This window comes from Agelaius tricolor, unplaced genomic scaffold (assembly GCF_023055355.1).
Source record: "Agelaius tricolor isolate 1412-34295 unplaced genomic scaffold, bAgeTri1.0.p SCAF_12, whole genome shotgun sequence".
Classification (NCBI taxonomy): domain Eukaryota; kingdom Metazoa; phylum Chordata; class Aves; order Passeriformes; family Icteridae; genus Agelaius; species Agelaius tricolor.
In genome coordinates, this window is record NW_027269272.1 from 18,671,447 (window position 1) to 18,697,806 (window position 26,360).

Genomic DNA, 26,360 nt, shown 5'->3' on the forward strand with positions numbered 1-26,360 from the left:
TGTTGATTTAAAAGAGCATTATTTCAGAAAAGGAAGTTGATTAGCAAACACTTTTTCAGTGACTGTTTTTTCACAAAAAAAAAAAAAAATTGACATGTACAAAATTGCAACTATCTTTAGCAATTTGTTCAGCCCTTCTCAGGCATTCACATTTATCTATACCAGAGATAAATACACAAACCAAAATTCAAAACAACTTCTGTTTAACATCAGCTAAAGTTACTCTGTTCACTGCAGTAACATTTGCCCCAAATGCAGAGCTGGCAAGGTCAATAGTTTCACTTTTTGTGCTTCAGCTACATTAATATAACAGTTTGCCATTCCTCTCTATTACTATATACATTCAAAGCTTCATGAGCAGCCTGATCTCTGACACACAAGACATGTTAACAACAGCTTTTCCCATTCAGAGAGCCAGCAAGGAAGAGAAGTCAGACCTTTCAATGTATGTTAAGTAACAAATATAAGATCTCCATGATGTCCTACATGATGAAACACCTTACAGCAGGTTAGAAAAGGAGGTATGGGGAATCAATACATTTCTTCTCACAGTTACATAGCTGCATACATCACCACTTTTAACTTCACCGTCTTCAATCCAGCCCACTGTGTCCACAAGTAACATCATAGGGACAAGGCTATAGAAAAGCCAAAGACATTATAAATGAACAATGTGGTTATTCAGTGCATACATCTGGGGTTAGGGCACAGTGACCAGCCACATAAAAAGCCCAGAACACCATGAGATTTCACTGCATAGCAACACCTGTTAGTATGAACACCTAATAGGAAGAAACAGCTGATAAAACGAGCGTGCAGAGCATGCACAAGAACATGTGTTTAGTCAAGAGACTAAATGTAGTCAAGCATAAACACAGAACAGATATGTGCATAATTTCAGGATTTCCTCCCCCCTCCTCAATCACAAAACCATAGTGAGTGAATCAGGACATTTGGTTTATGTGGCACAGTGTGGTCTGCAGGGGTGACTCCTGGGACAAGAGGCCAGGAACTGCCCCAATACTGGACAGAGCCAGCTCCAAAAGGACATAGCTGAAACTGAGCCCAGCAGCAGTGCTGGTGGCACCTCTGTGAAAACACATCTAAGGAGTGACAAACACTGCCCAACAGCTACAAGAGACAGGAATGAGGAAAAAGTGCAGAGGAAACAGCCCTGCAGGCATGGAGGTCTGCGATGAAGGAGGGGGGAGAGGTGCTCCAAGAGCTGGAGCAGATTCCCCTGCAGCCCATGGAGAAGGCCATGTCCAAGTAGGTTGTTCCCTGCAGCCCAGGAAGGCCAACATGGGAACAGAGAGCCACCCTGCAGCAGGGGCCAGGGCCCTGAAGGAAGCTACAGCCCGTGCTGGAGCTGTTCTTGAAGAGCTGCTGCCACAGGAGAGCAGTTTCTGCATGCCATGGGAGGGAGCCCAGGCTGGAACAATGCAAGAGTGGCAAGGACAAAGTGTTATGAACTGACCACAACTTCCCCCCCTCCCTGTCTCCCTGTGCCAAATATGGGGAGGGGGTGGAAGAATTGGGAATGAAGGAGTGAGATTGAGTCTGGGGAGCACAGGTGGAGAGGGCGTTTTTATTTCCTACTTTCCTTCTCTGTTTTTAAATTGAAAATAGATTAAATTATTTTCCCAAAGATGAATTCTTTCTGTTTTGTTGGTGATGCTGATTGGAAAGTAATCCCCTCATCTTTATCTTAACCCATAAGCTTTTTTTACACTTTGTTTTCTTCCCCTGCTCCATTGAGGAGAGGAGCAGGAGAGCATCTAGCAGAAAGCTCAGGTCATTCCACCAAAACAGCATTGGGCCCTAAACACCTAAATACAAAACAAAGCTCCAGAGCTCCCTAGAAAATGAGGTTTACTCCAAAAATATGTCTTAGAACAAGAGAAGTAAAACTATTGTCATAAAAAAAAGAAAGAACTGATTAAAATTCAAATAGCTACTATTTTTTTTAAACTGTAAACCAAGTGAATTAATGCATCCCATTCAGTAAGTCTTACCTTTTTAAGAGTTTCAATGCTCAATTTCTTTTTTTTTTTTGTGCCAATTTACTCATGATGATTTCTGACAAAAAATACCTTCCCTTCTTCCTTTCATAGCCTCTCCTCCATCTTGATACACAGAAAGTGATCTCACCTGTGGGTTAATATGCCCAGCACCCTCTTTTTCCATTGGTCTGCTTCTTCCTCAGTCATTTTCAATAGAGCAATTAGAAGGCTCAGCAAGCTCACAGTGCTCTCCATCTGATTTGCAGGTAGCTTGGTGAAATGCACAGTAAGGGGTTGGAAAATGAATGTACAGATGAACTTCAATAGCACAAACTGCTGAGAAAACATTTTAATCGTGGATTATAATACCCATTTCAGGTTGAGCTGACACTGTTTCCTAATCATTTAAAGCTTCACCAGTCATAAAAATATCTATTCACTTGGGTGTGAGTTTTATGGAACCAGCCTATGATCTCATAATAAATCTCTCATAAACCAGTTGAGGATCAGCCATGATAATGGGAAAGATTCAGCAACCACAAGACATGAGAAAACAGACTATATTTTTACTGTGCTTTAGTTATTAGGGGATCAGCTGAAGAAAAGCTTGATGAAAGGCCCTTGTATCCTTAACTGGATAAAGTATCTCTTCCTATAGCAAACATATTAATGCCAATAAAGAGGCTGGGTCTTCTATGTCATCTGACTTTATTGGCATTGATGTGTTTGCTGCAGGAAAAGATACTTCTCTAAAGTGGGATGAGATCCTTCTCTCCCAGCACTGCTGGGTGGGTGCATGCTCTTACCAGGGTAAATGAGCGTCTTGGTTAGCTATAAATTATCTGCAGACAGTTCAGCACCCTGCTTAGCTGTAATCCCCTATTTGGATTAGTATGTTGCTCCAATTGCATGTGCCATTTTGGGTGCTAATGAGTAAAATACAGTGTATTTTACTTACACTGAATAAACATCTTGTAATTAGTACTAACCCACCTCATTGCAAGGCTGTGTTCTCCCACAGATGCCAGGAGCTATTGCTGGTGGATAATTGCAAGGGCATGTATTGGCCACAAAACAGCAACTTTACAGCACGATCCTTATAATCACTTTTGACAAAACCCATGTCGTCACCAGCCCCTCATGCTAAGGAGCCTCCCTGGAAACTCCACTGGGACTCCTGGGGAATGGAGCAATGGGGAAAAAAATCTTTCTGAAGAAGCCTAAAACTGACCAACAAATGATACTTCTGAGGTATTGAAATGAAACACTTGGGTGGAATTCAGTGAATTACGCGAGCCTAAAAATATCCGTATGTCAAAACATCAGATTTATGTAATGCCATGTTCTGCTTCAGAAAATTCCAGTGTGTCTTCTCTAGAGGCAAAATATTTCAAGGCAAAACACTCAGTGATGTAGAAACCACCAGCCACAGCAGTTTGCAGTCCTGGTGTGGGCAGTGCTCCCATGGCAGCCGCGGAGCCAAACCGTGCGAGCTCCTCAAGGTGCTTCCCACAGGGTGTTAATCCTAAAGCTCAGGGACAGAATTTTAATATCACAGCAGCTAAGCAGCTATTAGTCTCATTGTAAAATAGGTGTATTTTAAGTGCACTGTCCTACTTTGTTCTGTCACGAGAGGAGATCAGGAGTGGAACTGTAGCCAGACTTTGCTCACACTTCATGCTATCCTTTCTCTAGGAACCATTCTTGGTTTTCCATTATTTCTTTATGAGTGTAGTAAAAATGCTCTGGAGAGGCTCTTGTGTTTTGCAATGTGAATGAGCACAGCTGACCCAAAAAGATGAATTTCAGACTAGTTACTTTATTACTAGAGCAGTTATAGAAACTACATTGGGCTTCTGTTTGCTTTAGCTGATGTCTGCTGTGCTCACAGACACAGGGAAAAACCAGAGGGGAACAGGACAGAAAAAAAGATTTGTTGCAAAGAAGGTCTAAATTTAGTCCAGAGAATTAAACCCCAACGTGTGAACATAAATTAAACGGGCCCTCTTCAGAGGTGGAGGATCCATAGCCATGTCACAAGAAAATTATTGACTATGGGCTCAAAATAAGACAAAATTGTCACCTTAATTTTCTTACCTCTCAAAGGACGAAAACAGGAATGCTGCAGCACTGGGAGTTGACTCCTGCAGGGCAGTGGCTTAGCAGCTGAGCCTGAGGAAAGCCCAGCCACCCCATATGGGATAGGAAATCTCCAGCTAAAGCAGTGACAAATATACTACCCCTGTCAGCAGATGGTTCTCACCTGTGCTCTGAGGCCCAAAGTGAAATAGAGTCAGCAGAGGTAATCATCCTGATTTTTATTTTAAAAAAATTACAATTAATGGCATAAATGCAGCAGGGCTGCCACTAATATTTTTCTTTACAGACAATTCCTTGTCCTTCATTTTCAGACAGGTACCCAGCTGTTAGCCCAGGAATGCAGGGCTATTTCTCTGGAAGCTCCACAGGAAACACTGCTGTCAGCTGCCACAATTCCTGTTTATCCCCCTTGTGGGACACATGGCATGGAGGAGGCTGGAGCAGAGTGCCTGCAGAAGGAGCTGAACACCAGCCCCTGCTGTGCTCTGCTGCTGCTGCTGTGCCAAGGACAAATGAGCAGGTTTAGGTGTGAATGAGTTTGTTGAAGTAAAATGGGTAGAAGAACAGCTCTGCATTCTCTGGTTGTGTCAGCAAAGGCCTTCTGAGAGGAGTAGCGCTGGGAGAGGGGAGATGGGAAGCATCAGACTCCTCCAGCTGGGATTCTGGGATGCAGGAGTGGGTCTAGTCTCTTCTTCCACTAGAGAGGTCTCAAGCACTCTGAGTTTCCTAGGTATAAGAATTCCAGATCAAATGGTATCTTTTTCTTCCACTTTTATGCCTCATGTGATTAGTTTGTGTGCTCTTCTAGTTGGCAGTTGCACCAGGACCACAATCTCAGAGGGGACTCCACTGCTGCTGGAATACAAATTTTGCTGGAAAGATTATTCCATGACTGTAAAAATTGCTCTTCCTGCCATTTAGGTTATGAAGCACTAGCAATGTGCAGTAGATGATTTTCAGGCTATTGTGCTTTTATTTTGGGTTCAGATCTGGATCCTGTCACCTGCAAAACGCCGCACCTAATGCTCAGCAGGATGTCATATCCTGCATTTTGCACATCTGTATCATTAGCTGGAGAAGAGAGGGAAAAGGGGAAAGAACAAAAAAAAGCCACCTTTATATTACTAAAAAATCTCTCAGTGGTGTTTGTTTAGTGTGAAAGAATGATTAGCAATTTTTAGTGAATAGCAATTTTCTCCCTCAGATGACTTTTCTACATTCTCATAGAGCTCACAAACCTGACCTGCCAAATGGGAAGAAAAAGCTGAGACACCAAACATTATATTTCATCTTTTTAATTTCACTATTTTAAAAATCCAGTCGAATCAACAGAAGGAATATAGTCCCTTTTTTTTCCTAAATCACTCTATGTTTGTGGAAACTAAGTAGTTATCTATAGATATCCAAATAGTATGCATAGATTATAGATACAGATAAAAGGAAGAGATCATCTAGGTATTTACATAGATATAGACAGATATAGATATATAGATATCTAGGTTCCTGTTCCCTGCATCATTTAGAACTGAACAGAGATGAAAGAAACCTCTTGGTTATGCCAATTTCCCCCCTCTCTCCCCTTCCCATGACATGCTGAGGAAATTGTACTCTGGTTTCTAGGACTGGTTTTCTCTGCCCCATTGTGCAACAAAAAAGTGATTATTTTTAATGTGGTCAAGAAAGAAGCATTTTTCCCGTCTCCTTTTTCCAATTGATTCTGCTGCAGGAGGGATCTTGCTCTATTGTATGAGTGAGGAACATGGGGCCAGATTCACACGCGGGTAACTCCTACTGATGATGCTGGAGTTGCCTCAGGGATGGATTTGACCCATGATCTGTTATTTTTTTGCCTTAACTGTACCTCCTCTGCAAAACCTCAATCATTACACCTGGTTAGACTAGAGCCTTGACAAACTGTGTGGCCTCAGCATTTGCTTTTATGAATCATCCCTTGTCTCATATAAAGAAATCCAAGACAAGCTGAACACGGCTGCTTAGTCTGATGGCAATCACACACTTCACCCACCTCAGGGCTGTGTGTCTAACCCTTTCCAGGAGATGGGAAAATATTCTCAGCTTCAACCATCCCATTTAGTGCTGTTTTTAGAACAGGAATCAGAATATTCGCTGCATTTACTGTAGGGAAAGGTGCTGGAATGAAACCATTGTAGGCTGAAGTTGTACACATACAGAGTGGTGCCACCTCTTACTGGCTGCCTCATTAATTTCCTACCCTGCTACCCAGTGTGAGCGGATGTGCAAGAGTGTGCAAGAGTGTGAGCGGGTATGAGTGAGTGTGCAAGAGTGTGCATGAGTGTGAGTGGGTGTGCACGAGTGTGCACCTTTGAAGAACAATGCCAGATCATCCATTTGACATGTGACAAATATGAAGGCACAGAGGCCAAACACAAACTTAGCAGAACAATCTGCCCTAAGAATCAATCACTATTTTCCTCTTGTTTGGAAGATAACAAAGTGCTAGAGCTTCCTGACTTATGAAAATAGGCTATTTATAATTTTAACTACAATTCCAACATCTATCCATACATTCTTCGGGATGCTCTGGCTTATTGCTTTTGACCAAAGCCACATCAATGTAAGACCTGGCTATAAATGTTCATTCTAAGAACACTCACAGGCAGCCTGCTGGAGTCCAGTGAAATCCTGCTCTTCTCCATCACTTGTGTCTATGTTAAGAAGATGCTGATAATATCCTGAATTTTCACCTGGGTTTTCCCACCTGCTGCCTCTTGGACATGGAAGAGCCATCTCTAGGACCATGCTTTTGCTCTCCTTTATATTCTTGTCCAATGTGAGGAAAGGAGTAGGGTATTAGGGGGATTTTCAGAAAAAACACTAATGAAATTGTAACAAACTGCAGTGATGACCTTACAGGGGGAGGAAGACCAGGGATGGGTAGTGAGAGTGGAACATAAACCCTCCACTTCCCACCCGACCTGCACAAAGCCAGCTGAAGGCCAGCCTTCTATTTGTTCAGAAACCAAGTTACCTGAGTTCTTACCTTTGCTACTTGAATTTACCTTTTTCTTTCCCTCAGGAGTTTCCCTAACTCTGAAGCACTCTTTCCCATTTTTGTCTCAATTCTGTTTGTATCTATTTCTTCCTGCAGTGCTCTGGTTCCAATCCATCTTGACTCCAAGGGATCCTGACAGCAAAGTTAGTTAGAAAGCAGAAACCTAAGTGCTGCAAGTGGTCTTCAGGATATCCAGTGTAATTGTCAGGAGCATATCCTTTCTTCCAGACCACTTTACTCTTGTTTGAGGCTCTTGTGTCCTGATTTTCTAACCTGTTACTTCTAACTCAGAAGGCTCTCCAAGGCTTATCTTATCTCTTGCTTTCTGTAGGAAGCTTTTCTCATAGATACCTGCCACCACACCCCCAAAGTTATCATCCCACTCTCTCAGGGTGAGAGATTTCTCCATGGAGCTCGTACTCTTTCTCCTGCTTTCCAATACTCTGCCAAATCTCCCACTCCAAGGACTTGGCAATTTTGGTTTTTTTTTTTTTAACTTTTACTGCTCAGAAGCCTCAGCTGATCACGTGGCAGACTCCTCCTGACATCCTTTTGTTTTCTATGTCTGGAGAGGGGCAGCTGAGGTGCAGGAGGTGATGTGGAGTCCAGTACACCTTTACATGCAGGAAATAAATATTTCAGGATGTGCTGCTATAACCTTTTGCTCTACAGGCACTGAGCTGGAGATTTGGTTCTTCGTCTTTACACCTGATATAGGTGATAGGACTGGATCTGTGCCCATGTCCCACTCGGTGCTGGCCATCAAATCCTTCCACTTTGGATTTGCAGCCATTTGGCAGTGATCCCATTTCTCAGTACAGGGCTCTTTTCAATTTGAAGTAATATTTTTTTCTAGGACAAAATGGAAAACCACACAGCCAAACTTCTTCCCCAGTTTCGGAAAATCGATGCCGGTTATCCACTAGGTGACACTGTTTACCTACAGATCTTGTCGAATTTGTGTGAAACTCCACAAATCTTTCAAAAGTAGCATTCAATATGTTTTGCTCTTAAAGAAAAAGGAGACTGGTTGCAGAGGAGAAGGAAAATGGGCTGTCAGTGAGGTATAATTAAGGGCAAACCTACAGTTATGAGACTTTATGGTCTGGTTTCAAACTATTTACTAAAATGCATTTTAAAAGCTGCTTTTTATCAGCCCCATTTCAAAGCCTTAGGAAATTGTTTTATTTAAAGAAAGAAAAATAGAAAGAAAGGCAGGCACTCACCATCAGCACAAATCTCAGCCTGGCTCAGATTTTGTCTTGGAGAACAGTGTGAACAGAATTGCCTGGTGGCAGAACCAGGGAAGAAGGAGAAAACAGAAGAATTTCTGCAATCTCATCTGAGGCAAGCTCAGTGGAAAACTGCTCTCCAACCTTGCAGACATTTCAGAATTTTGCATTTTCTCCCCAGTCTTGAACAGCAGCAGAATTGGTAATCTCAATTTTGAAAATTGGTTGTCTGAAAGAAACAAAAACTGGTTAGATGCTGATTTGTTTCATGCTTAAATATAATTTTATACTTAATATATTTTACCCTATAGAATCATGTGCTCCTCTTTGTAACAGAATATATTTCATTACAAAATGCTAACCAAGTAAAAAATGTATAAAACTGAAAATTAGGTGGGCCAAAATCAAGAGCTTCCCACAAGATGTATCAACTTTTAATTAATATTTTTTAATTTGGAAAAATACAAATCTGCTTCAGCACACTAATGGCACTGGAGATGGTGTTAAGGAAGTCTGTGCTTGACTTAGCTGTGATCTGGGAATCACACTTGCAAGGAAGCCGGATGAGTCTGTTTGAATTGGGCACACATTCTGGAAAAACTTTGGAGAATTCCATTCTTTCTCCTCACTTGTGCTGCTGACAGGCCAAAAGAAACATTTCTCATCTTCAGCCTTTAAGTCAGGCTTTCAGAAATACCAACGACCTGCCAGGGTGAAGGGAGGTGTCTGGGGAGCAGGGGCTGCTCGGGATCCCCAGGAGCAGAGTACAGGGAGGATGGCATGGGAACCCACCAGCCTCATGCTCTCCCACTGTGAGTCAGCCCTTTCTATTCTTTTGTAACCACAGCCTGTAAGTAGCTTATGGCCCAGTTCATGTTTAAACATGGCCAGAGATCACCTTTAATTCCACTGTCTAGCCACATTCAAATATAGGTTTCGGCTACAGCTCCAATCAGTCTCACAAAACGCAGATTTGGGGAACATTTTGGTATGGTACTGTTCACACTTGCAAAGGAAGATCTTCTTTCCCCTATCATTTTGGCTATTGGGCCAAATTGAACCCCTTCTGGGCTCTGAAGGAAAAGATTAGCTAAATTAAAGTTGGACATTTATTTTCTGAAGCCCTTTTCCTCATCTGCCCTCATCAGTTCCTCCTCCCTGAAACCCTGAGGTGTCCAGCCTTGGTTAATATCAGTGGGGCAGAGCTTCAAATCTCTGAGGTGCAAACCCACGTCCTACACTGCTTCCAACACACTCTGGCACCTGTTACAGCCAGAACTGTCCAAACACCCCATCAAAGCAAGATCCCCTTCATGCCTCCTGCTGAGCTCTCTCTTCATGTCTGGAGCTGCAGCTTCAGCTGAAGCCCCGTAGCTCAGGGGTTTTCTAGATGCTTGCAGATCTCCCGAGATATTTTATTGCTGACAAAGTTTGGAACACCAGCAATAATGATGGAACAAGAGGCAAGATTTGCTTCAAAGCTCTTGTGATCAGAGCACAGAAGATGGGAGGCCAAGAGAGGTACAGGGCTGCTGCAGGGGTTGTGCCCCTGAACCAGGAGCAGAATCGAGGTGTGCATGGACATCCTGTGGAGGAGGCACTGCTGTGCTCCCACCTCCATCTCTGTGATTTGCTGCTCTGTTTCCAGCACTGCCTTTTTGAAAACCAACCACAGAACTAATTGATAATTGTGCAAAAAGCCTTGAGGGTTGGACAAGATAACAGTAGTTTTAAAAGAACCTGGAAGGCACTGAAAAACTTTTATGGTGCTCTTGATGTAAAATTATTATTTTTCACTGCTGTTCAGTGCACACAGTAGCTGCTGGCACAGTTTCAATGGTTAGGTGGATGACATGTTATTTTTAAATTTTTGAAGTGGCTTTGGGGCCTGACTCATACACACAAGATATGGAGCAAAAAAGAAACAGAAGAACTGGTGTTAAGAACCAGTGAAGCCCCTGATTTGTCTTATGGTGTGGGCAGAAACAGATTTTATCTAGACTGTAACCCCTAATTGGACTTTTGTTTGTATCACTCTTCCAAAATTGCTTCTACAGCATGAAGAAATGCTCAGGAGAAGGCATTGAGGTTAAGGGCCTTGTTTTAAGATGTGGAACAAACCAGCACAGAGGATCTTTTCCCAGAAATCTTCCTCAGGCTCAAATCTGAACATATTGTGTATTCCAGCCCTCACTGGGGCTCTCCTTCCCCCATGAATGCTACAGACAGAAAATATTTAAAGCAAGATAACTTTCACTTTCAAGTGAAAGCTTTGTAAGGCAAAAAGGGGGGTGGGAAAGGAAAAAAATGAACTCATTCTCCAGAGAGCTGAGTCTAGCAGGCTCATTGCACTGGTGACACTGTCCAGATCTGAGGCTGGACCTCTGAAGGCAAAGGGCAGGAGCTAGTTTGTTTAATTTTGAATATTTGCATATCTCTTTCTCTCACTGCATTGGTATCAGATCTGCAACAACCTATTAAAGCTTTCATTTGAATAGCCATTATATGCCTGAGAATGGAGACTGGGCTCCTTGGGAGCGCTTAGGAATAAACAAATCATTTGTGGCACATGTGTTGTTCAAGCTTCAAGCAAGGTAAATGGAAAATACAGATTATGGTGCCTCAAGTCCTCTCCATTTTCCCCACTTGTCAAACATTCCCAGATTCTTCAAAAGAAGATTCTAGCCATATTATTAGCAATAAAATGGCTTATAGCTGAAATTTTGAAAAGATTTAACAATGTTCTTTGCAGGAATTGTGTTTCTCATTACATAAATCTCCAGGCTCTCAGGCAAACCACCACCACCACAGCGAGCCATTATGTCCTGCTGTGGCGGTGTCTCCACTTTAAAAAGGTAAAGATTCAGGGCTTTTTGACTTTCTTGTTTTCCATTCTTATTCCCTTTAAAGAAAAAAAAAAAAAACAACAAAAAACCACCACAAGCCCACAACAAACCAAACAATATATTCACCAAAGAAAAGTCCCTGCAGATTCATCTGCACTGGGGCAGATTAGTCCCCATTAGCACCAGGGACCCACGCATGGCCAGGGATGGGCTGGAGAGAGGACATGGGTGAACAGATGGGGGGACACAGGGATTTCTGGGTACCACTGGGAGTGGGTGCAGGCTCCTTCCCCACCTTGGTGCTGCTGGATGCAGAAGCAGCCTCTCAGAACACCAATACACTGTTCAACAGCAAAGCCAGAGACAACCTCCCTTCCCTCCACTCTGCCTTCAGCAACTGCTCTCCAGAGCAACACAAAAGCTGAAACTGCCACTTGCCTTCAGCCAGAGTGTTCCTCTTGAAACTTTGGCCTTTCCCAGCCTGTAGGATGTGTCCCACAGGGTTTCTCCCAGCTACTGGTTTGGCTGTGTTTTGACCTGGCTCTAGACTTCTGCACATGGACTCCTGAACCTGAGACGTGCCTGGGCAGAGGAAGGGTGGGGATCCTTGGTTTTCTGCTAACATGGCCTGGAAAGAAAATACTGGGAATGAAGTAAAATACCATGAAGTGAGATCCTAGCAAACAAATGCTGAACCTGATGCAACTAAGTTTTTTAATCATCCATTGAAAAATATGCCATCAATTGCCAGGCAAATTTCTCAGGTTGATATGGCAACTGGAAACACTGGAAATTTAAAAGCTGAGCAAATGTTCTTAAAGGAGAAAAATAGTCTCACTCCTGATGAGCAGGGATTTCCAAACTCCCTTCCTCAGCCTGCCTTCTTTTAAATTCACAACCTACAGGAACAGCAGTGTCATAGGATGATGCTGATTTTCTTTCCATAACCAGAGGTTGTTTCTTGGAGGGTGCAGTAACAGCTTTGGGCTTTTGTGTGATAGATCTGTAGTCACAGCATAGCTCTTACTCCCTGTTCAGCAGCAGCATCCGCCTGTTAGCAAGGCCTGATGTCCCCACAAAATTAATAATATCACTCTTTTAGATAACTCTGTCAGTATATGGGGGGCAGGTTGGGAAAACAGAGAATTCTGGGTATCTGTATTATTGCCATATCACCTATATCTCTTGTAGTCTCAGCAGAAGGCTAGCAATGTCCCAGGAGTCCTGATCCCTCCTGAACACATCTGGAAGCACAGCTCAGTGGGAATGGGTCAGCAGCCCACATGGAGGGAGCAGCTCATACTGGGCAGGAGAGCTGCTCCTGGGAGATTGACTGGAAACAAAGGAATTAATGACCTGTAGGTGTCCAAAGAGCAGCTACAGGAAGAACATAAACAATATTTGCTAGGAAGAACACAAACAATATTTGCTGAGTTTATGCACTGCCTCTCCTCCATGTCCAGTCAATTAAGTAGAAAAGAAGAGAAGGAAATGCTCGTTAAGAACCCAAGGCTGCCCCTTGGGAAGAAGAACTAAACAAGACATTCACATTTACATGCCATCTTCTTACTCCAGAAAGATTTAGAGGAGTGAACAAACAAGAAAACCAGAAAATTATCCACCTCTTAAGATCAACAAGGATTGTACTAGCCTAGTATCTGACTAATAAATATTTTCATTTCTAACCCCTTGTTTTCAGTCTCAGTTGCTTAATCAATAATCTCTAATTTACCAATAAAGGTAAAAGTGATTATTTCTGGATATGCCAAGAAAGGTGATGGCTACAGCAGCCAGAGATGCTGGGCAAAAGGAGACAGTTCTTGCCATAAAATGCTGTGGTCTGCAGTAGGGACTTTACTGCCTTGTGCTAAACTTTGGGGCAGGTAGAAAGAGGTGCCTGCAAGGTGCAGATGGCAGCATCCCCCAGAGCTCTGGACAAAGCCAAAAGACCCTTAGGTGTGCTGTGATCACTGTGGGGCTTGACTGGAGAACACATTCCCACACAGCCTGGGATGCAGGCACAGGAAGAATCTGGTGGTGCTTGGGGCAGTTTTAGGCTGGCATTCTCCCTGCCCTGTGCTGCTCCTTGCTGGGTAATCGGTGCCCTGGGACAGGGGCTGCCCACTGGGGCTGTAACAGTGAGGACAGTGCTGCTGCCCAGCACCTGGCAGGAAGCTGCCCTCTGGGAGGACACCTACTCCAGGGGACAAACCCTACTGCTCCCTCCCTTCACAAATACTGAGCATTTGATAATCATGTGAAAGCCTCTCAGATCCAACTGACCATATCTGCTCAAGCCAGAGTCCCATAGATCAGAACCAATTTATATTTATCCTCTGAAGGGGACACGAGAATGTTTAAGAACCCACCTCAGAAAACCAGAGAGGGCAATTAGCTCTTATTTCATATTTATTTTATCTTTTCTTTAAACAAAAGATTGCTATTCTTTTCTCTCCCTACAACGAAGTTAATAGAGTTATTCATCAAGTTTTCCAAATTTAGACATCAAACTGATGTTTTTCTCCCACTGCTAATTTTATTCTTAGCAGCACTTACATAAAGGCAAGTATTGCAATATGACAAAAATACAAACCTCCTCTGACCTGGAATGTACCAGCAGGTAAAGTACAGGGGAAAGTACAGGCAACTTCTCAGCCAGGCTCTCCAAAACAGCAAGTCTTTAAATAGAACTGAGAGGTTTTTTAATGCTTTTTTCTCTCAAAGTCCACAACTGACCTATCTGCTTTTGTAGTCTGGCCCTGGGCTACCAGGTTGTACCCTCACATTACCACAGTGGTTTGGGATGATGCTGTGTTTTGCAGCAAGGCCAGAGTTCCTGGTCTCGGTTCAGCAGGCAGCATTTGTGTCCTTATGGGGGTCTGTCTCTGTTCATGGAGGCCATGTCCACGCTCTCAGTTCTTCAGGTGTCAGTCTCCTGATTTTTCTCCCAACCTGTTTGTCTGCAAGCACAGTTGTGATTGCACTGAACCCCCAGGCTCATGTCTTGAGTTTGCATTTCTGAATCTGGCCCAGTTTAGATGCTCTGGGCCCAGCCAAAGCAAAAGAGACTCCAGCCCTCCATGTTCCTCCAGCCTCCTGTGAGTGCAGCTGGTGCTCTGCACTTGGAGTAGGGGCCAGCAGTGCACATGGGGGAGAGCTCCCATGGACAAGCTATGCCTCTGGTGACTCTTGCAGAACAGGCAACGTGCAAGAAACACTTCCTACAGCGTCTCTGCTTTCCCCTTTTGTCCCATTCCCAGAGTGATGCTGTTTAGTGTTGGTGAAAAGGCTGCCTGCCTTGGACACTGGGCTGTCTGCTGAAGAGCCAAAAATGCTCCTGTGCACATGCCCAAGAGAAAGAGCCACAGGGTCAAATTCAGACCCTGAATGTAGAAAGACACTGAGCAAGAGCTGAGACCAAACCTAGTTTTAAACCCTGCTAAGCACACAAGGCACTCTCCCATGTAATTACCACTTGAAGAGGGCGGTTCAGGTGCTGTCACTAGCAGCATAAACCTCTCTGCACTGCTCATTTCTGTGTGACAGCACCTGTTCCTGCACACTCCATCCCATGGCATCCCGTGACTTTGCCTGGCATAACAAAACCCAGCCCCCAGTAAAGCTGCAGGTTTCCACCAGCTTCTGCAATGCCTCAGTCCCACACATTCCCATTGGCCCCGGTCGTGCCTCATTAGTTTGGCTTAATCAAGTGACGAGCTGTGCTCGAGGCCGGGAGCTGAGGCAGTCAATGGGGGCCATTCTCCCTGGATAGACACATGTCACACCCATTAGTGTCAACAGAGCCACAAATGCACAGCACAGAAAGGCCCCAATGTGTCCAACGGGCACCAGGGACGGACGCAGGGGCCAGTTCAGCCCCGGGGTAAGAGCCTGCAGCTCGGTCATGCCTTGCAGCAGAGCAGAAATTCAACTCAGCTTCAGGCCAGACCAGTGGGATTGAGCAGCAAAATGAGAGAAGAGAACAAACAAGAAACTGGTAGCGCCTGGCAAGTGACTGAGTCCCATGGAACACCCCAAGGAGGAGGCTGAGTCCCATGGAACACCCCAAAGAGGAGGCTGAGGGCCACGGCCTGTGTGGCAATTGGGTGCTCGAACACCATGGGCTCTCCCCGAGCTGAGTGGCTCCAGCACAGGGGTACCCAGGCTTTAGGGCTATCAAAGGGATGGTTCTCAACAGAGATGAAGAAAAAAAAAAATAAAAGGCAGGGTGGAGGGCACCTGTGAGACCCCGAGGACAGCCTGGGGCTGCTAGAACGAGCAGGCTGAGTGTCAAGAGCAAGTGTGGGAGAGGGGCTACCGTGTCCTCTGTGCCAGGCCCCACCCTTGGTGCACCACAGAGAGATTCTTCATCAAAATCAGCCTGCCCCTGCCAAGAATCTGGCCTCCTAGGAGCTGCCTCTCAGCCAAAATAGTAAACTGGCTCTTTGAGTTTCCCAGTTTTGGGGAGGCTTTTTATTTTCATATTTCTTATTAAAAAAAAAAAATTCAATTTCTATTAATTCTCCTTGAGATTTAAAATAAAATTTTAAAATATTTAGAATTTTGGAAAGGTTTTTAAAAACTATTATCCCAACCAAGGAGTTCTCATCTATGCCCCACTGAGGGAAGAATGAGTATGGCAGGTCTCATGGCACATGTTTCAGTGGTGCGCATAGGAGAGATGTCAGGCAGTTACACCAAATGTTTTTTAAACATTTGCTTTTCAATTTGTGTTTAAATTAATACAACCCCATAAATATTTCCACTGGACACTGAGGTCATTTTTATCCCTCATGACACTGTTTCATGTGTTGATGTATTACCTAGACATAGGGCACAGGCCCTCCTGCATCTGCACCATTCCCATGGAAATTTCTTTTAGAACTTTGGTGATGTTTGGCTTGCCTTACCTTTTATGAAAGAAAAATCTAGTCCAAAATGTGTAGCTCTATATCAGACTACAGGTACTTCACTGGTACTCCTAGAGTTAATAGCCCCAATATATATCCCAACAAACTGTCTTTAGCTTTCTCCATATGTCAATTCCTTCTAATCCTGTTATCAGTACAGGTAGTTGGACAAACAGTGTGATAATAAAGCAGTATTTATAATACATGTCCTTCAGTCCTAGATTAACCACGAGATTTCCCAAGCACCTAGGGATTTGATTTACCTACTGTGTGCAAATCTCCAGTAAAAAGAAACTATCTAGGAAAATATATTTGCTCCCACACTGTATTGTTTACCATCCACTTTTCCCTTGATCTGTATGCGTGGCTGATCTATGCAATTTATTTATTCAAGCTCTCAATGATAGTTTAAAATGAGGTCTAAAGAACTGGGACATTATCAACACACTGAAGGAGTTTTCTGTGAGCACCAGCCATCCTCCTCCTCACCTCCCAAATGCTGCCCTTCTCACCACAACCAAGATTTAAAAAACCAAAAGAAAAAGAAATGGAGAAGCTCCTCTCCCCATAACTGCTACAGGTGCTTACTTAGTTCTGGATAAATGCAGCCCACTTCCCCCCCAACCCACCACCATTTTTTTTTAAATTCCTCTCAACGTGTCGTAGCTTTATATGAGGCTAATGGAGCAAGGCAATGCTCAAACGTCAAATTAAACTGCACAGCTCTGTAATCACTCAGACTGACATGGCATAAAAGGATAATTAGTAGTTCATTACATGGAACATTGTTTGTTCAGCTAAATTGATTTCTCTCAGCTGCCCATGTTTTCTGTTTACTTAGTGAGTGCTCCACTGCACATTCTTATTTGTGAACTAGGAAATCCCTTCCCCTGAACTTTTTCCTTCCCTCTAATCAGCACTGAGGATTTTAAATATAGTTTGTTGGAGGTAGATGAACCTCCAAAATTACAGACAGGTGCAGGGCAACAATGGCCTGTGTGGAGCAATATGGAGTGCAAAACAAGCTGTGGTGCCTAAGGAGACATACCCAAGTATTCCAAAAAAGGCCATGTGTGTCCATCTGCTTTGTACATAGAAATTCCTAGCCTGGTTATTTGCTTTTCAACTTACAGTGAACTTGCCTTTCTCTCATATTGTAAAGTAAAAAAAAGAAAAAAAACAGTGGGGCTATAATCTTTCAGTGCAGTGGAAGTTCTGCAACAAAATCTTCTTTAAAGCCTCATTTTTGCTCACTAGGGCCCAAAGAAAAGAGGAGATTGTTGTTTTAAACATGCTTTTCTTTCCTTTTGCTATTAGGGCTTAGGCAGAGCTACCCAATTTCAAATGTTTCTAAACTGGCTGCCTCATGACACCTCTCCACTCAACTGAATTTCAAAATCCTGACAGTAGTTACAAGTAAAAGTGTTGGAGCTATCAACTCCCACACTCCTAGTGTCAGTCTCAATACATTTCTATTTTGCTTAAAGCCCTAACTTCTGTAGTCATTACATTTTAAAAAGGATTCTTGTTTAGGTAGAAAATGTGATCCCTAATGAGTCAGAACACAGGAGAAAAACAGACAAATTACTTATTTTTTGAAGCCTATTTGAAAACTTTTTCTTCAGTGCTGCCTACAGCATCCCAGACACCACCAAAAGACACTCAGGGCACTCTTTCCTGTAGCTCCTGCAGACATCACATTTTTGGTTCTGTGGTGTTGAGTTGGAAGGCACAATTGTTTTAACATGATTTCTGAAAGAAGTTTACACAGTTTCTCATGGTGACCCTGTAAGAAAAGTGGTACTTGCTTTCTCTGAATTTCAGTGACATTTATGGGCAGGCTCCTGATGGCAATATTGAACTATCAAACTAAGATATTCCCACGCCCTGCTGCCTGTCACGGCCTCCACTCTCCCTTGGAAGTGTTGCCACAACACTGAAGCAGATCTCAGAGCTGATGCAGCTGGAAAAAGATTTTCCATTTGTGCCAGCTCACAACAGAGACCCACAGACAACAGTTCTGCCAGTTGGGAAGGGACAGGGGGAGCAGACAGGACCAGTGGATGGGTGGGAACTGTTTGGGCTGATGGCATCGTGAGAAAATGAACTTGAATCTGTAGGCAGATCAACCCCTTGCAACCCCTCCATCCTGGCTTTACTCACTGCTCCATGGGACCCAAGGCAGTGCCATGATCCCCCAGCACAGCCTGGCCAGTCACACAAAAAAAAAAGAAGCAAATCAATTCTAGTGCCAAGTAAACCTCTCCAGATATTTTCCCTCTTTCCCATCTCCTCTTGGTCTCGTGGTAGGAACCCCTTTAAGTATGTTCATAGCAACAAATAATTTGTTTTTGCTTTCAGCACTGTCTTTTTCTACCTGTTGATAGCTGGCCCCAGCATCCTAAGCACCATCTAAACACAGATCACCTTTACACCTAAATTCTTCCTTAGTGACCAAACCATTCCCAGACATATTAGAAAGATACCAGGGTCTAAAGATTCCCTTTAGGAATCCCTAAGCAGCTCTGGAGACCCTTTCAGTGACAGCAGACCAATCCTGCAGCAGCAAACCCAAGCATCCTTGCATGTCCAACACCCCATGGCAATAGGAACCCCCTCATCTCCTTTGTGCACATTTATACCCCTGAGCAACTCTCTTTGCTCACTTGGTTAGGGCAGGGTTCCAATCAGCCTTCCAAGGAACCAGTCTGTCCAGTGGCATGGCTGTGCTCAGGCCAGCCCCACGGGATTCACCTCACTTGCTCAAGCCCCCAGTGAGCTCCACCTGTGTGTACACGTCTGGAGAGATGGAGACACATCCTCTCCTGGCTGCTGAAACAAAACCTGCCTAGAAAAGGATGGAACAAAACCAGTGTATTCCTCCTTTCTTGACAAGTGGGGGAAAAAAAAGAAAAAAACCCTCTTGTACTTCATATAGAGAGATATGATCAGTTTGGCTGCCTCTGCTCTGAACTGAAATAAAAACAAATTCAGGTTGAGTAGTTGTAGGAAAAAACAAAGTATGAAGGATAAGCCTTGAAATACATTGTCAATGGTCTCTTCCTTCAATTACCAGCTCAGTGACAGAGCTCACACCAAAGGCATCAGCGATTTCACTCCAATTCTTTCATCTGCTGAAACTATTTGAAAAAATGACTTGAAAAATTTGTTTCCACCTGTGATTACCTTCAGTGTGATGGAAACCTCAATTTTTTGAATGAGGAAACTATTTATTAAAAGAAAATAGGTCCAGAGTGCATACTGACTGCAAATATGAGCATCAGCAACAATGCTCCCTGTGACTGACAGTGGCTGCCAGCAGCACCTCCTCAACCTAATTCTTTAATGGAAATGGAGGTTTTTCTGCAGTCAGGCATCACCCTCTCAAGACATTCTATAATATTTTACTGTTGCCTTCTCCAGTAGCACTGAGAGGCATTCTACTATAGGCTTTCTCTCTTTTTATTTGGGTCCTGCCCCAAACTGCCCAGAGCAGAGCCAGCAGCTGCTTGTCCTCATGGCTTGATCTCCATCCCCTCACTGCCCACCATGGCTTGCTGCTTTCTGCCACTCTAATGAACATTCTGGGCTGATCTGGCTGGTGCAGTGCATGGGTGAATCACTGCTGGGCCAAGCTGAGGCTTCCCAAGGTGATTTTGCCACATCCCCTCTATGGATACAGATCTGCAGATGACCCTTTTCATGGGAACCCTGGAAATCACCACATCCTCCACTTGTACTTGGGTTTCCTTTATTCCCAGGCTCTCCCCTGTCACTAAGGGGGCTCCTCTCTGCTGCTGGCTGCTTGTTGGAAATGCAAATTTAGGAAATGCACAGATCACCCTGGGCTCACATAGCTAAAATCCTCAGAAAAGTGCTCAATCTTTAAACTAGTTTCAGATTTTTTTTTATTTTTAAATTTTTTGTTTTGTTTTTTTTTTTTTTTCCCTGGATAATTCCTGCAGCATGCAGCCCTTATTAACTGTCTGCCCTGGACAGTTTCCTCACTTCAACTAATTGCTTGGAAATCATTTGTTTGATCCAAGACACATCTTTAAAGGGAGTTTCCACAGACTATTCCTGGCATCTAATACAAAGTTACCAGTCATAATGAGAAGCAAACCAATCATTAGCTCATCTTCTAGCTCAGCTATCCAGTCTTTTTTTCTTTGCTGCAAGGCTCCAAATTTCCAAGTATTTGGACAATTGCACCATGCTCCATAACTGTCTCCATTCGAGGGCAATTAGGTCATTTGGGTTTGGACACACCACAGCACAGATTTGTGAAGTGTCTAGTCCAGTACCAGTTCTGCTGGAGCCAGGATCCACCATCCCCATGCATTTACCAAATCCTGCTGCCCTTTCAGCAAGCAAACTTTTCCTATGGCTGTTAAACTCCCTGAGTGAAACCAGCAGTTCTGCAAGTTAAAGAAGCTAATGAAATTTGGTTTCCTAAACATTTACTTCTAATCACTGCCTTTAGTGTCTGAGGACAAAGTTTCAATAGAAGTATTTGATGTAATTGGTCATTTATATGGGTTCTTCCCCCTTTCCTAAACTGATTTTCCACAGTAAAGGCCCCTGCCTCAAGACTAATTGAAAACCTCTTGAGACCTGTAGGAACTTACTGACCTTTGAGAACTTCAAGATTTTGTCAAGCTTAGATGAAATCAGCAAATAAGTTAAAAAGTGCTTATCAGGGAACACACAGGCATAAACATAATACTTTTATAACCCTTTGGTCCCACAGGAAAACAGACAATGGAGAGCACGACACTAATTCCTCCTGTGCCACCTCAGCATGGCACAAAGCCTCCCCCAGTCTGGGAAAAGATGCCCACAGACACTGGTGACTGCCCTCCCTGACCTCCAAGAGTCTTTCACAGTACTGGTGTGCAAGTGAACTACTCCCACTGAGCACTGCACTACTGCAGATTGTTTTTATTTGACTAAATTAACACATTTCTACCACTGTTTCAAAATACCTGAAAGCAGAACTGGAGCCCCCTTTCCTTTCTGGCATCCTCAACACAGTTTCACTTGTTGTGCTCTTTTTTATCTTCCACAGTGGCTGATTCACCTAAACTCTTGTGTTGAGATTACTCAGGTAAGAAGCTGTTTTTTGATTTTGCCTTTCTCTGAAGATACTGGATAATTTTTGCACCTGAAGGATTAGCATCACCCTTCCTAAAGGATTCCAGCACATTTACAGACATATATTTAAAAAAACCCCAAGACTCAAACATGTTTAAAACACGTTAGTATGTAACAAGTAGAGTGGAGCAACCTTCTAATGACAATTCATTGCTATCCCAAAAAATGACTGATCCACAACATTTTTTTCCTTACGGATGGCTGACAAGAACAAAATGAAATTTAGAATGCTGGTGAGAATTTGCCTTGACATCAGCAAGACCAAGGACCAGCAGAATCACAATGTGGAGCAAACTCACTCTGAGCCATTCTGAAAACAAACAGTTGATTTTAACTGCTAAATTGGAAGAACTGCAGCCTTAGCTAAAGAGATCTCTAATCCACATATAAAGCTCACTAGTGAGCAGGCATTAAACACCACCAACCACAACAGGTCCCCTCTCTACGCAGTATCCAGTTCCCAACCCCCAACTCTCAAAGTGTTCTGCACAGAACAGTAGTGCTGCAATTAATAATTTTTCTCCTGGCAATGAACATATAATTAGATAATAAATGCATCTCAATCTCAGAGAGTAGAGTTGCCATCCATTCTGTATAGTGAAGGCTGGAAAGAAGCTAATTCACCTGTCACTACTATATTCTCAATTACTTAAGTTTGTTAAAGAAAAAAAGCTGAAAAAACAGCCAAAAATGCAGCAATCTCTTCGGACAATGTCAGTGCCACTTGCTCCTGTGCTGCTTATCCCAAAACTCAGAAGCAAGTGCCTCTTTCCCACCCCTCACCTAAGTTACTGCTTGGAGATGGGACAGAACACAACTCCTGTCATCACACCAGAACTGATAAAGTGTTAAAGCAACTGTGAGCACTTGGGGCTGCTGTGGAGGCTGCGCAGGGAGAGAAACCAGTCCCAGGGCAGAGCCAAACCACACCTGCCAAAAGCCTCCAGAAATGGGTGGTGGAAACTCGAGGCAGACCCTGGGGCTTGTTGGTCCTCCTGGTTTCAGACCCTGATCATACAGAAATTCTCATGTGCTGAAAGTCATGAATACCAATGGTGCCCCCAAAGCCAAGGGAGCTTTTCACATGAATAGATTTTAAAAGAAAATGCAAGGATTTACAGGATTAGGGTCTGAAATTCTTGGCTTTATGTCTTTCAATAGAGTTGTACAGTGCCGGTTACACTCAAGAAATTCTATCACTTTAAGAGACCAAATGTTGTCAAATGCCAAGAACTTTGCTGCAGATGAGATTTGGGGTCTTCTTACTTGGCCAACCTCATGAAAGAGGATTAAGCTACAAATGAGCCAGATTGCAAATTGAGGCTATAAAGGTCAATGATCATTACTTTCTGGCTGCTGAAAATAGCTGTTTGCTCCTCTGGCTTTGATAATTTTAAACAATTATTGATATCTTGTCCTGACCTAATATATAAAAATGCTTGCTCCTATATTCAGTTTATAGCACCAGACTCTAGCTTTTAGAAATAGCTTTCAAGGAGAGCAGCAGTGTCTAATTGTTTTGAGCATACTGTGTTTAGCCATATACATAGTTCAAGGCCACACATCTGGAATCTTGGATAAATGATATTAAAAATGCACCAAGAGACAAAAATACCAATGATGAATTGAATAAATACACCTTATTCCCTTCCACCAAGAGGCCTAGTTTGGAAATATCTCAATGAATAACTCTTTGACATCCTACCCTGAGTGTCATCTCTGCATCTTTTCCTTATCAATTCCCCACATGCCCCCCTATCAAGGGATTTTGCATCCAGACCACGTATAGGATTCCGCAAACAACTGTAGAGTCATCCCCAGGCCTTTCTTGTTTCTTTCTATGTGAAAGAGATGGCAACAATGTCATCAGTAATTAATTTGTTCATCCAGGATTAATAAAATTAAAATCTGTTAAAATTTAACTAGAAAGGAAAAGCCAGTATAAATCAGTGCACACTTGCAGAATTGCTTATTTTGGTAAGGCATAGAAAGATTAACAATCTCTCCTTTTCTTACACTGTAATAGAAGTGGTTTTTTGGCCTCCAATTTCTGGCAAGCAGATCCAAGGCAGGGGGAGAGAGGGGCATGTGAGATTGTAGAAGGCACACAAGGTGCAAACTCCAGGAGTTAGGAAATGGGAGTTACAGAGCAAGATGGCCTATTTTTTGTACTCTTTAATGTGAGGCCTGTTTTTTTTAAATCTCTCAGCAGGAATAGCAAAGTTTTCCAAGTCATCACCTAGCAACAAAACCCAGAAAAACATTTGCAAAGCAGTTTTGCATCACTGCCATCCCTGGAAGAACTAACTTGTTGAAGGCTGAATTTGCTATGGAGAGGGATTGAATGCTCTGTTCTTATTCAGAGTGCTGAGACGTGCAGTCCTCTTTCACTGAGAACAGAAATTCATTAATGCACATACACACACATTAAGTGTTGCTTTGGAGGTGTTCTCAGAGTTTTTGGACCACAGGGGTGTGGTTTCAACTGAAAACTGTGTGAAAACAAATTGAAACAATTTCTTCTTTTACAGGATGTCATTCCACGTTACAGATTGTGTTTACACACACTTTCTGCTATAGGTCAATACTTACTCTCGAAGTCTATTCTTAAGAGTATTTAATTCAAATTAAAATAATTTCGATGACTAAAACCCCACTTCTGTAGCAGATCACCTTTTCAAGATCTGAAGTCACGGTGAGCAGCCTGGTTTAATACACTTATGAATTTTATGAAAGTAATTAATTTCCATTGGCATGTTTACAAAACCCTCCCCCGTATACTTGTTGAAAAATCATCTTTTCCTTGTAAGATTCCTCTTTTTGCCTTCCCACTGAACTCAAGGACTTTTCACGATGCTGAGAATTTTAACTGCAAAGTCCAGTGGGAACAAGACCCTACAGCAGCTGCTACAGAGGCTCTGCCCACACAGTGCAAACCCCACAGTGCAAACCTGAGCTTTCTGGGACATCCTCCAGTGTGCTCAGAGCCCCCTCCCAGCCATTTCCTCTCAGCCTGCAGAGGCACCAGCTCAGAGCCCAGTAACAATCTGACCATGCCAATGCACTGCGAGGTGGTGTGAGTGAGCCCAGGCTTACCAGTCCAGTTGCACCTCTGTGCTGACTGGTGCTTCTGGTTTTCATTAGCACCACCTCTAAAGTTTCTGTACCATATTGCCTGCACAGTGTAAGCAAATATTGAATTTATGTTTCCATATATAATGGGAGGAAAAGGTACAGATATTTTTGGACCAGGAAAAAAGCCCTAAGACTGAAGTTACTCAGAAATATTACTTATATTTACACGGTATCTTCCCTTACTACTGTAATGGTGGGAATACTGTTAACGAGCCAGCCCTATGGCTACAATGTACATGGAGCTGAACAGAATAGTCACATTAAATTTCAACCTCAAAATCTTCCCATGTCAAGTTGTAGATACACTTTTGAGAGGCATTAGCTGTTCTCCTAAATCACTTTAGGCCAGGGTCTGCAGAAAGAAGAATTTACTGGAGGATATGGATTTCACCTCACAGTGGTTATACATAATCACTGAGCAGCTTTCCATAAAGTCTTATTGCAGGATTGGTTACATCCCTTATTACTGTGGGAGTTTTACACAGCTTCCAAATATTTCCTGGGATGTTTTTGGCTATTACTGCTTTGCTGCTTTTCCAGCTTTCAACAGAGTGAAAAACATTTGGAATTCCATGGGACTTCCAGTGAACAACTAACTCATGAGCATCCCAATTTTACAGAGAAATGTTTGCCAAGACAGAGCCTGTTCTTTCTTTTCTGTGCTGCTAAATAAACGGTTAAATGCTGAGCTCTTAAAAATCTTCCCAAAGTGTTCCCAGGCCTTGGGGAACAAGGATGTAATCTCAGGTTTGTGACCCACCCAGTGGGGGTTAAGTGCTGCTGCACGGTTGGTTCAGAGGAGCCGCTGCTCCTTTGCTCCCAGCTTTGTGCCCCGCAGTCACTGGGGGGGTCACGCAGGGAAACCTGGAGCAGCAGAGGGAAGGATCAGGCCCTGCAGCCCTCTGTCTGTCCTTCTGCTTTGTCAAACCTGGTTCCTTGCACAGCCAATGCCCGAACTTGCAAGCATAAGAAGGAGGACTGACCCTTCGAGTCCTCATTTCTCTCATTTGATCTCCCTGAACCTTTCATCCTGTCACCGCTTCCTCTTGTGTTGTGTCTCATCTTTTTAACATCTCTGTGTAACCTCGACTCAGTCCCCATTCACAAGGCGAGCGAGGGCAAATGCAATCTATGGAGGGGTTGCTTTCCCCTCCCGAATCATCTTCAGCTCTACCCCTCTCTGTTCCTCTTGCTCTGATTTTTCACCTTCATTTTTCTTCCAAACTGTCACCAGGTGGATGGTGGTTGTTAGGCTGGGATGGGAAGATGGGCCTGTCTCAAAAATCAGCATTTCTGTGGAACATGCACTGCTGTCATTCACAGGCTGCTGGATGAGTTGCCCCATTGATAGTCGCTCACCAGTACTAGGTGCAAGAGAAGACAATAGCACATGACAAACATCACACTTACACCTGCACTTTCTGTGCTTTCTACCTGATACCAACTTAAGATCAGCAGTCAGCTTTTTAACACGTTATTAAATACGGAATATGTGGCCTTCAGGCCACAGAGATGTGTCTGCAGCATGATGCTGCACTCAGAGGAGCATATTTCAGACATTCACAATTGCAGTAAGGGCCTGGGCTTGGCTACTATTAGTTTTCTTTAATGTCTTCTTGCAAAATAGGGATCATGCTTTACTGTGATATTCTTCAAGATTCCTATGCAGTAGAATTCTATTCAGAAAGATCATCACAAAGCAGAATTTGGTGAGTTGGGTGCTGTGGTGAAGACAACTGTACACTTCAGGCAGAATTAATATCTTCAATTTCTGTCCAAATCACAGAGAAAAACTCTTGCCCTTGTTTCATCAGGTGCAGGTGAGCTTCTGCTCTCTGCAAGCTGCTGCCCAGGTCAGCTGCAGCTCTGGGCCCATTTGCCTCCTTTAGCCTCTGTGCATTGCTTCATATTAATAAATTCTAATTTTCTTGTATATTAATATATTC

General features: G+C 43.3%; 1 long non-coding RNA gene across 6 annotated transcripts in view; it reads right to left on the bottom strand.

Moving 5' to 3' along the window:
• Positions 1–4,304: 4,304 nt before the first annotated feature.
• Positions 4,305–26,360, bottom strand: part of LOC139595075 (uncharacterized) — a 130,011-nt gene continuing 107,955 nt past the window's right edge. For all 6 annotated transcript variants that reach the window (XR_011680838.1, XR_011680841.1, XR_011680836.1 and 3 more), the window contains 3 exons: positions 8,364–8,598; positions 7,145–7,269; positions 4,305–5,174 (listed from right to left, as the gene is read on the bottom strand). This is a non-coding gene — a long non-coding RNA (uncharacterized lncRNA). The remainder of the gene's footprint in view (positions 5,175–7,144; positions 7,270–8,363; positions 8,599–26,360) is intronic.